The following is a 13,216-nucleotide window of genomic DNA, read 5'->3' on the forward strand; positions in this document are numbered from 1 at the left end:
AAAATTTAAATTTATTTAAGTTTTAATTGCGTTTTTAAAAAACGATCATGAGAGAATGATGTCAAAAATCATTCACAAATTGACTTAAATAAGACACACTCTTCTTATCTGTCAGAGCAAAGAGTAATGTTAACACGAATAAGTATATTGACTCTATTGAGACGGAGTCTTCTTGTGTGTCCCTAGTAGATTAAGTGCATAAAATAGCTTGATATTAAAAATCTATATGTAAGATTTATGAATAATATCAAATAATGCGTATCACATTTCGAATAGTGAATCAAAAAAGGGGGGGACATTGTTTGCAATATTTCAGCCAATATTATCACTATAGTGCAGATCCTGCCCATTAGTGGATTAACCAAATTTAATTGCGTTTTTCAACAAACGATAATAAAAGAATAATGTCAACACTAATCCACCAATTGACTTAAATTGAACATACTATTCTTATTTATAAAAGCAAAGAGTATTGTTTCTTATGCCTCTCCATGTATATTGATAGAAAGTTTAAATTTTAATTGCGTTTTTCAAAAAACGATCATGAGAGAATGATGTCAAAACTCATTCACAAATTGACTTAAATCAGACACACTCTTCATATCTGTCAGAGCAAAGAGTAATGTTAACACGAATAAGTATACTGTATTGACTCTATTGAAACGAAATCTTATTGTGTGTCCCTAGTAGATTAAGTGCATAAAATAGCTTGATATCAAAAATCTGTATGTAAGATTTATGAATAATTTCACGTAATGCGTATCACATTTCAAATAGCAAACCAAAAAAGGGGGGACATTGTTTGCAATATTTCAGCCAATATTATCACTATAGTGCAAATCCTGCCCATTAGTGGATTAACCAAATTTAATTGCGTTTTTCAACAAACGATAATAAGAGAATAATGTCAACACTAATCCACCAATTGACTTAAATTGAACACACTATTCTTATTTATAAAAGCAAAGAGTATTGTTATGCAATCATAAGATGAAATATGCTAAAGTGTATCTCTTATTACAGTGGTTATAGTTATAATTTATTTTGTACTGTAATTTCCCAAACGTCATCTGCTACAATTATAGGACTATCATTCGTGCCAGTATGGTAGTTTATCCCTATATGGGTTATTACAATAGTGTTACTGTTCCTTCTGTCATGGATTATTGATCTATATGCACATAAAAAGTCACCTATTGTTCATTTACAGGAATGCCGCAAATCCATCCTGTTCGTTAATCCCATTGGGTGTAAGGGTATTAAGCCAAAAAATCCAGCGGCATTCAGATTGGAGCAGCATTTGTTCTATATCTCCTCCTCTTATGCCTGGTTTTATAACCTGTAATACAGAGACTTTTAGTCGTGGTCTAGGACCATGTTTCTTTAGGTAATGTCTTGCTACCGGAGTAAGTGTTTTATTTTTACCTATATCAGTAATGCAATTTTTAATGCTATTGATATGTTCACCTATTCTGGTGCGTAGTTCTCTGGTCGTAATACCCACATATCTCAAACCACATTCACACAGTAAACAGTAGACCACATTTTTGGTCCTACAATTAGCGAAACCAAGCATCCGTTTGGTTCCAGCACGTGTAGAAAATTCTCTTTCATCATGTATATATTCGCAGAAGCTACATGAGCCACAAGCATAAGTTCCACATAATCTTTTGGTACTTGGTTTTTTTCCTAATAAAATGACTCTGTACCAGTTTGTTCCCTATTGTTGGTGCTCTGCGCCAGCTGGTGTTAATTCTTTGGCCTATACAATTAGCCAAAACTGGATCTGATTTCAAGATGTTAACATGTTTATTAAGTATCTCATGAATGTGCTGATGTTCTGAGTTATAGGTTGTAACAAATCTTACAGTATCATCAAGTTTTGTGTTTTTCTTTTTAGGTATGAGTAAGGAGTCTCTTGAGGTTCTTTTGGCACGTTGGAATGCCAATCTTATAATTTTTCTTGTGTAACCTCTCTCCTTCAGACGCAATTTGAGCTCTTTCGCTCTTTTCATGAAAACAGCATCATCTGTACAATTCCTCCTGATTCTGAGGAATTCCCCAGTAGGAATTGCTCTTTTAGTTTGTGTAGTATGACAGCTGTCATACTGTAGCAAAGAATTTGTTGCTGTCTTTTTTCTAAATAGATCAGTTTTCAGCATATTTCTCTCATCTTTATAGATCATGACATCCAAGAATTCAACTTCGGACTCACTTGTATTATAGGTCAATCTTAAATTTAGATCATTAGTATTTAAAATTGATATGAATTCTTTGAATTTATTTATGCTGCCTGTCCAGATGATAAACAAATCATCTATATAGCGACTCCACATGCTTATGTACTGTGTGTACTGTGACATATCCTCTCCAAAAACTATTTCACGCTCCCACCACCCCAAATAGATGTTCGCATATGTGGAGGCACAGCTAGAACCCATAGCGGTCCCCTGTGTCTGTAAGTAAAATCTGTCGTTGAATACAAAGTAATTGTGTTTGAGGACAAAGTGTAATAATTTTATTATAAAATCATTACGTTCTTTTTTGTCATTAGCTTGCATGTCCAAGAAATATTTGACTGCATCACAGCCTTTGTCGTGTTTGATAGATGTATAGAGTGACTCGACATCACAGGTTATTAATAGAGTTTCTGTGTCAACTGTTATGTCATTTATTTTCCCAAGTATGTCCATTGTGTCCCTGGTATAGGAAGGGAGGGAAGTCACTATATCTCGTAAATATAGGTCAAGAAATCTACTCGCTTGTTCACATAGACTCCCTATACTCGAGACTATAGGTCTGCCTGGTGGTTTTGTTCTATTTTTATGAACCTTAGGTAAGAGATATAGTGTTGCAATTTTCGGATTCTTTACATCTAAGAAGCAATATTCCTTTTGACTGATAGTGCCGTTCATTTTGGCTTCTGTTATTAAGCTCTTATAATTTGTCAGGAATTGAATTGTAGGGTTTGAGAATAACAATTTATAACATTTCTTATCACTAAGTTGTTTGTTAGCCTCCTGTATATACTCCTCCTTGTCCCAGATAACTACATTCCCCCCTTTGTCTGACGCCTTAATCACCACATCCTCCCATGTTTTAATTTCTAGGAGTGCTTCATTTTCTGCCTTCGTCAGATTGATAGTTTTCTTGTCATCACTAATTCTCAAAAAGTCTGTCATGACCATATTTAAGAATACCTGTAAAGGTGCTATTTTGTTAATACTTGGCATAAATTTAGATTTTATTCTAAGTTTCTTATCCAAAGTAACCTCAGTGGTCTCTACAGCAGACCCCTCACTCTCATTCCAGAGTTCAACTAGAGTGTCTAACTGTCAGGGTTGAGCACTGTTTCTTTAAGAGACTGAAGTTTTCTCCTAATTGATTGCTCCTCCTATAAAACAACACAGCACATTGCAATCAGTGCTTGGTATTGTGTTCCAGTATCCACTGAGTACTCCTTGTATTATGCTCTGGATTACAAGTTGTCTAAGCCTCTCTGCCTTATTTTTCTAACAGGTTGAAATATCTGCTGGATTTCCTAATACCGGATCCTACTCTCACTTACTTCCTCATTTGATGCCTCTGCAAGATTCCTCAGTGGGGTAAAGGAAGATTTATTACCTTCTCTCAGTGTCTCTCTGCTTCAGCAGCAGCCGCTGCTACATTCCAGGCTGTCAGCTCTGCCGGTGACTTCACACGCTCACTTCCTCCTCATTCAGCATTCACACGCTGCCTGCCTGCTCCACATCAGACTTCTCAGTTCCTGCAGCATTTCAGGTACACTCTCTGCAAATACTACTACTGACTGCTTAGCTTGCTACCACTTACAAATATTGCAGTATTTGATTATACATATTTAGGTAGTATTACGCTCTCCATCCAGAAATTATTCTTTGAGTGTGAATCCAGGATCTGTGTACTTTTCTGCACGCTGAGCCAGAGTGTGTTCTGAATAACTTTACCTTACTTCTACCATAGCCCAGTCTTGCTTGCTTCATTTAACAACCTGTAATTCAGAGTTGTTATTAACAACCTGTTTTTACCATAAGGTGGTCTTATATTTCCCTGTCCAATACTTTAATTATTCTGTCAAAAGGTATACAGTGTGTGTTTATAAAATAAAGATATAGACTGTGTATATTTTGAAATAATAAAACACTTTATTTTTCAGAATCTGCTTGTCAGTAGTTGATTCAATAAATAAAGTGTAACAACCAAATTTTTACTACTGTTGTGTTCCATATAACAAACATTAATTGAGAGTAACATTATATAATACCAAGCCTAAAAAAAAATAAAAAAAAATAAAAAAAATTATGGAACCAGTAGATCTTCCACAGGTTGTTTTTAATCTCACGCAAAGGGTTGATCAGTTAGCCCAGGGCTTACACGACTTACAAGTTGAAAATGTTGCACTAAGAAATATTATAAAAGAATCCATTGCACTGAAATCTAGTCAATTTGAGACTATGCTTGAACCACAGGTTTCCTTACCAGAGCATTTCTCAGGCAATAGAAAAATGTACAGGCAGTTTAAAAATGCCTGCCACTTACTCTTTTCCATGAAACCCAGGACTTACCCCACTGAGAGAGTGAAGGTTCTGACCACCATATCATTCCTCAGAGGGGAACCAAGAAACTGGGCTGACAAATTCTTTGAGACAGAGGATCCAATTTTAGGATCACTAGAAGCTTTCTTTGCATCCATGGATGCATTATTTCAAGATACAGATATCCAGCTCACAGCTGAATCCTCCATGAGAAGCCTCAAACAAGGCAAAAGACCCGTGGAGGAATATATCACAGACTTTAAACAGTTTTCTGCTGATTCTCTTTGGAATCCCATAGCCTTGCGGAACCAATTCCGTATTGGTCTCTCTGAGGCTTTGAAAGACGAATTTGCTAGGATTGAACAACCAAAAACTCTAGACGCCTTTATGAGAATGGCTACTCAAATTGACCACCGCCTCCGTGAGAGAAAAGCGGAAAAATCTGCAACAGATTTAAAACCTAAAATTTCATACTCTGCTACTACCAGTCCTTACTACGCCTCCGCTAAACCTCAGCCTGAGGCAATGGAGATAGGAATCCTCAGAGGACCACTCAGTCCTGAAGAGAAATTACGCCGTAGGATGAAGAATCTTTGTTTATACTGTGCCAGTCCTACTCACAATGTTCAAGACTGCACAGTCTTGTTAAAGTCTAAGAAATGTAAGTTTAACCTTATTAATTCATCTGTACATTCTCAGTTAAAGACATCTTATTGCACGCTGTCTCTTTCTCTACAGCTGGAACAAAGTCTACTGAAAATTGATGACGCTATCATTGATTCAGGGGCTACTGGTAACTACTTAGATCTTCACTATTGTCTTCAGAATCATATCCCCTTGATCTGCAAGAAGACACCAGTCCCCATCAAAGTAATCGATGGATCACCCATGGTTTCTGGTCCCATAACCCATGAGACCATACCTGTTTTTGTGAATATCTGTGGACATACAGAATTGATGTCCTTAGATGTCTTACCCTCTCCTCATTTCACTTTGGTTCTTGGGATGAAGTGGTTGCAACTTCATAACCCAACTATTGTTTGGTCCCCTTTTGAAATAAAGTTTAATTCAGATTATTGCAGAAATACTTGTCTCACTGGTCATTTATTAATGCAAACTCATACAACAATAGATAACCTACCCAATGAATATTCTGATTTTAAAGATGTGTTTAGTAAGACAGAGGCAGAGAACTTGCCACCTCATAAGATATATGACTGTCCGATAGACCTTCAACCTGGTGCCAAGATCCCTTACGGTCATCTCTATCCTCTCAGCCCCCCTGAATTGGAGCATTTGAAAGAATATTTAGAGAAGAACTTAAGGAAAGGATTTATTAGAGCTTCCACTTCTCCAGCTGGAGCTGGGATATTCTTCGTGCGAAATAAAGATTCCAGTCTAAGACCCATTATTGATTACCGCGAACTCAATAAATGTACAATTAAGAATCGTTATCCATTACCCTTAATTCCAGAAATGATCGAAAGACTTTCTGATGCCACCATCTTCACCAAGTTGGATTTAAGAGGGGCATATAATTTAATAAGGATAAAGGAGGGCCATGAGTGGCTGACGGCATTCAGGACCAGGTATGGTCTTTTCGAATACCTGGTAATGCCTTTCGGCCTGTGTAATGCCCCCGCTACGTTCCAGCACTTTATCAACGATGTGTTCAGAGATCTGTTGGACGTATGTCTTGTAATATATTTGGATGACATTCTCATTTATTCTAGAACCAGAAAAGAACATGTAAAACATGTTCGTCAAGTTCTTTCCCGGCTTAGAGTGCATAGACTATATGCAAAGCCTGAAAAATGCATGTTCCACACAGATCAAGTATCATTCTTGGGCTATAACATCTCCCCCTTAGGTATTCAAATGCAGACTGAAAAGGTAAACGCAGTTCTCGATTGGCCTCAACCTAAATCAAGGAAGGATGTACAGCGGTTTTTGGGTTTTTCGAACTACTATAGAAAATTCATCAAAAACTTCTCTTCTATAGTCAAGCCTTTAACACTTTTAACTGGCAGTACAACACCTTTCATCTGGAATGCTCAGGCAGAGAACGCTTTCCAAATTTTAAAAAGAAAATTCACATCAGCTCCCATTTTGCATTTTCCCAAACCTCAGTACCAGTACACGTTAGAAGTCGATTCTTCGGATTATGCAATTGGAGCCGTTCTCTCTCAGCAAAGTTCTTTAAGTCAACCTCTACATCCCATCTCCTTTTACTCCAAATTAATGTCACCTGCTGAGAGAAACTACGCTATCGGAGACAAAGAACTCTTAGCAATCCGCCGATCCCTCGAACATTGGAGACATCTGCTCGAAGGAACTACCATACCTATTAACATCTTTACTGATCATAAAAATTTGCAGTATCTCCAAAGAAACAAAACTCTCTCAGCCCGACAGGTTCGTTGGAGCCTCTATTTTGATCGCTTTAACTTTTCCATCATTTACAGACCAGCAGATAAAAACGGAAAGGCCGATGCCTTATCCCGTTCACTCATAAAATCTGAAGAGCTCCCACTCAGATCCAGCATCATACCTCCTGATTGTTTTGTTGGACTGATAACTCCAATCATCTCTGAACTCAAAACTTACTGCAAAGATGTTCCAATACCTCCTAAACCAGAACTCCATAAGTCCGCCGGATTATATTACCACAGGAGTAAATTGTATCTTCCTCCTCATTTGCAGTTACAGATGATAAAAGCCTCTCATGATACCACTCTTTCCGGACACCCTGGCATTCGTAGGACTATGGAACGCCTCTCACAAACCTTTTGGTGGCCAAAGATGAGGGAGACTATTCAAGAGTACATAAAGACCTGCAAGGTTTGTACCACCTCCAAACCAGATCGCAAAGCTCCTTATGGATTACTCATGCCTCTTCCTGTTCCCGAAAGACCCTGGTACCATGTCTCCATGGATTTCATCGTTGATTTGCCTCTTTCAAACAAACAAACTACTATATTTGTAGTCATTGACTTATTCACAAAGATGGCTCATTTCATCCCCTATCACAAACTCCCCACTTCCTCTGAAACAGCTCTACTGTTTATTGATAATATAGTCAAGTTACATGGCATACCTCCTATATTAACTAGTGACAGAGGAACACAATTTACCTCAAAATTTTGGACCAAACTATGTGAAGTAACCCAGATCGATCACCGCTTTACTACAGCTTATCACCCCCAAACAAATGGGCAGGCAGAAAGACTGAATCAGTGGCTAGAACATTACTTAAAGGGACACTGTACCCAAATATTTTCTTTTGTGCTTCAGATAGAGCATGCAATTTTAAGCAACTTTCTAATTTACTCCTATTTTCAAATGTTCTTTATTCTCTTGGTATCTTTATTTGAAATGCAAGAATGTAAGTTTAGATGGCGGCCCATTTTTGGTGAACAACCTAGGTTGTCCTTGCTGATTGGTGGATAAATGCATCCACCAATCAAAAACTGCTGTCCAGAGTTCTGAACCTAGAAAAAAGCTTACATGTCTTCTTTTTCATATAAAGATAGCAAGAGAACAAAGAGAAATTGATAATAGGAGTAAATTAGAAAGTTGCTTAAAATTGCATGCTGTATCTGAATCACAAAAGAAAATTTTTTGGGTACAGTGTCCCTTTAAGATGTCATTGTTCTTATCACTAATCAGATTGGATGAAATTCCTATCAATGGCTGAATATGCATACAATAATTCCTTGAACGCCTCCACAAAGATGACGCCCTTCTATGCGAATTATGCCTATCACCCTGACTTCACTTTTACTTCACACAACCCCTCTGATTCCCCATTGGTTGATGATATTGTCAACACAATACAAGAAAACTTTAAATTCATTCAAGACAATATTCTTTCAGCACAGAAGACACAGAAACACTACTACGACCTCAGAAGGAGACCATCTCCTGACTATGTTGTGGGTGATTTGGTCTGGTTATCCACAAAAAACTTAAAACTCCAAATACCCTCTAAAAAATTGGCAAGCTTGTTCATAGGTCCATTCCCAATAGAACGCATCATCAATAAGAATGCCATCCGATTACAACTTCCCAACAACATTAAGATTCATCCAACAGTTCACGTTTCCCTTCTAAAACCTTATGCCCGCACAAGGGATCAGTGAATTCTTCTACCACCTGTTGCTACCACCCTCGGTCAGGATGAATATGAAGTTGAATCCATTTTGGATTCCAGATTTTATAAGGGGGTCTTACAATATCTGGTTAGGTGGAAAAATTATTCACCTGACGAGGACACCTGGGAACCCATCACCAACTTGAATGCTCCTCGCCTTACATCTCAATTTCATTGCAGGCATCCTGATCGACCCCGTCCTACCGCTGTGGAACAGCTGCCTTGAGCGGGGGGTCATGTCAGGGTTGAGCACTGTTTCTTTAAGAGACTGAAGTTTTCTCCTAATTGATTGCTCCTCCTATAAAACAACACAGCACATTGCAATCAGTGCTTGGTATTGTGTTCCAGTATCCACTGAGTACTCCTTGTATTATGCTCTGGATTACAAGTTGTCTAAGCCTCTCTGCCTTATTTTTCTAACAGGTTGAAATATCTGCTGGATTTCCTAATACCGGATCCTACTCTCACTTACTTCCTCATTTGATGCCTCTGCAAGATTCCTCAGTGGGGTAAAGGAAGATTTATTACCTTCTCTCAGTGTCTCTCTGCTTCAGCAGCAGCCGCTGCTACATTCCAGGCTGTCAGCTCTGCCGGTGACTTCACACGCTCACTTCCTCCTCATTCAGCATTCACACGCTGCCTGCCTGCTCCACATCAGACTTCTCAGTTCCTGCAGCATTTCAGGTACACTCTCTGCAAATACTACTACTGACTGCTTAGCTTGCTACCACTTACAAATATTGCAGTATTTGATTATACATATTTAGGTAGTATTACGCTCTCCATCCAGAAATTATTCTTTGAGTGTGAATCCAGGATCTGTGTACTTTTCTGCACGCTGAGCCAGAGTGTGTTCTGAATAACTTTACCTTACTTCTACCATAGCCCAGTCTTGCTTGCTTCATTTAACAACCTGTAATTCAGAGTTGTTATTAACAACCTGTTTTTACCATAAGGTGGTCTTATATTTCCCTGTCCAATACTTTAATTATTCTGTCAAAATGTATACAGTGTGTGTTTATAAAATAAAGATATAGACTGTGTATATTTTGAAATAATAAAACACTTTATTTTTCAAAATCTGCTTGTCAGTAGTTGATTCAATAAATAAAGTGTAACAACCAAATTTTTACTACTGTTGTGTTCCATATAACAAACATTAATTGAGAGTAACATTATACTAACATTCTTAAGTCATCAGTAACTGGGTCACTTTCAGTATTAAACATCTTTTGTTTTGGGTGGTGGGTTGTAATGTTGGGGGGGGGGTATTGTATGTTTTTTTTCCAGGCAAAAGAGCTGTTTTCTTTGGGGCATTTTAAGGGCTGGTAAGGTAAAAGAGCTTTTCTAATTTTATTTTAGAATAGGAAAAAAAGCATGCGTAGCTAACGCACCCCTTCTAACGCAAAACTCCAAATCTAGGCCTCTGAGACTGCAGCCACTTCCAGCCTTCTCTCCTTCATTCTTGTCTCTCCCATGCCCAACTTTCTTCCTATAGCCACTGCCCTGCCCCCCGCCTCCCAGCCCTCCCACCTCCCAGCACCTATTTAATGGAAATTGCTGCTGCCTTACTCTGAGACTGCAGCCACTTCTAGCCTGCTCTCCTTCATGCTTGTCTCTCCCATGCCACAGCCACTGCCCTCCCCCTGCCTACCAGCACAGCACAGGTAACTCCCTTTGTTTAACTTTCTTCCTACAGCCACTGCCCTGCCCCCTGCCTCCCAGCCCTCCCACCTCCCAGCACCTATTTAATGGAAGTTGCTGCACGTCCGCGCGTGGCGGGTGCGGCGCTGGCGTGCCAAAGGCGCGCCAAAGGCAAGCCCGTCTGCGCCCGTCCGCATCTGGACCGCATCCAGCGCCACTAACCCTGGCTCCCACAACCACCGCCACTACAACGCCACCACCCTCCTCCATCTCAACACCGGTAGATAATCTGCCTGCCACCACGCATCCCCGACGAACACCATCGGACCCTTCACCTGCCGCAACTGTGCCTTCTCCTCCCTCCGAATCACTAACCTGCCAGTCACCTCTCACGCCTTCTCCTCCCTCCAAACCACTAACCTGCCAGTCACCTCACGCAAAAACAACCACAACCACCTCAACTGCATCCTCCTCAACACCCGCTCTGTCCGCAAGCACGCCGTCGAAATCTGGAACCTGCTCAACTCCACCTCCCCGGACATTGCCTTCCTTACTGAAACCTGGCTGAACCCTACATCAATGCAGGACATCGCCATCCCCGACGGATACAAGATCTCCCACAAGGACCGCAGCAACCGACCGGGCGGAGGCATCACCATCGTCCACAAACACTCCCTCCATGTCACAACCAGCTCCGACTACCACTCACCAGGCTTGGAACACCTACACTTCAAGATACAGGTCAGTCCCAACACTACCCTCCGTGGCACCCTCATCTACAGACCTCCCGGACCTCGTCCTGCCTTCTGTGACTCCATCACCGACCTCATCGCACCCCACGCCCTCCCCTCAACAGACTACATCCTCCTCGGTGACCTCAACTTCCACCTAGACAACCCCAATGACCACAACACTGCCAACCTCTTAGAAAACCTTGGAACCATCGGTCTAAAGCAACTCGTCAACTCCCCAACCCACTCAGCCGGACACACACTCGACACTATCTTCTCTGCAGGCAACCACATCTCAGTCAACCACATCACTGAACTCCATTGGACCGACCACCATTGCATACATTTTTCCTTCAAAAAACCCACCGCACACCTCCGGCAGCACCACCCACCCCGCAGAAACTGGAACAACATCACCGAAGACCAACTGCACTCCACCCTGAACAAGTGCCCCCCAGCCACCTCCACAGATGCCAACTCCTCCGTCCGCAACCTCCACCACTGGCTCACAGACTGCGCCAACACCCTCGCCCCTCTCAAGAAACAGTCCAACCGCCAACCCACCAACAAGGCTAGTTGGTTCACCCCTGCCCTCCAGGACTCCAAACGCCACTGCAAGTGATTGGAAAGGACCTGGAGATCCAGCAAGACCCCCTCAAATAAAACAGCCTACAAAGAAGCCATCACTACCCACCACCACCTCATCAAAACTACCAAGAAGACAGCCATTCAAGATAGAATCAATTCCAACGTCCACAACAGCAAGGAGCTGTTCACAGTAATCAAGGAATTCTCCAATCAAAACAGCAACACCAACGACATCCCGCCCTCCCAGGACCTCTGCGATAACCTCGCAATGCATTTCCACCGCAAGATTGTCGACATCTATGACAGCTTCGTGCCCTAGAACTCACCCACCACCGCCTACCCACCAACTCCCACCGATACCTCACCCAAATACACTACCGCCTACCCCCCACTGACCATCTGGAGCCCCCTCACCACAGAGGACACCATCAGGATCATGAGATCGATCCATTCCGTAGCACCCTCGGACCCATGCCCGCATCACATTTTCAACAAAGCGGTTGACACCATCGCCCCCAAGCTCTGCAGCACCATCAACTGCTCCATCAAAACCGGCACCTTCCCGGATGACTGGAAGCACGCAGAATTAAAACCCCTACTGAAAAACCCCACAGCTGACCCCAATGATCCGAAGAACAACGGCCCAATCTCTTTGCTCCCCTTTGCAGCCAAAGTCATCGAGAAGTCCATCAACGCGCAACTCGTTGACTACATTGAAGCCAACCACACCCTGGACCCCTCCCAATCCGGTTTCAGGAGCAACTACAGCACCGAGACCGCCCTCCTCACCGCCACAGACAACATCCTCGCCCTACTCGACCGAGGAGAGACCGCCGCCCTCATTCTCCTAGACCTCTCAGCAGCATTCGACACTGTCTCCCACCTCACCCTCCGCAACCGACTACACGATGCCGGCATACGCGACAAAGCCCTGGAATGGATCACCTCCTTCCTCACCGGCAGAACCCAGAAAGTTAGATTCCCACCCTTCACCTCCAAGCCCACAGAAATCAGCTGCGGTGTACCCCAAGGCTCTTCTCTGAGCCCCACCCTATTCAACATCTACATGGCCCCTCTCTCCACCATCGCCCGACGACACGACCTCAACATCGTCTCCTACGCCGACGACACCCAGCTAATCATCTCACTCACCAGTGACCCCACCACCGCCAAGAGAAACGTCCATGAAGGGCTGACAGCAGTCACCACCTGGATGAACTACAACTGCCTAAAGCTGAACGCAGACAAGACCGAAGTCCTCCTCCTCGGGCCCACCACATCCGCGTGGAATAACTCCTGGTGGCCCACAGCCCTTGGACACCCTCCAACCCCCATCGACCATGCACGAAATCTAGGCGTCAACCTGGACTCATCGCTCTCCATGGACCGGCAAATCAACGCTGTCTCTTCTGCATGCTTCCACACACTTCACCTGCTGCAAAAGATCTTCAAATGGATCCCAACTGAGACCAGGAAGACTGTCACTCACGCCCTCATCAGCAGCCGACTGGACTATGGTAACGCACTCTACGCCAGCACCACCATCA

The sequence above is a fragment of the Bombina bombina genome, chromosome 6 (genome assembly GCF_027579735.1).
Source record: "Bombina bombina isolate aBomBom1 chromosome 6, aBomBom1.pri, whole genome shotgun sequence".
In the NCBI taxonomy this organism is placed as follows: Eukaryota; Metazoa; Chordata; class Amphibia; order Anura; family Bombinatoridae; genus Bombina; species Bombina bombina.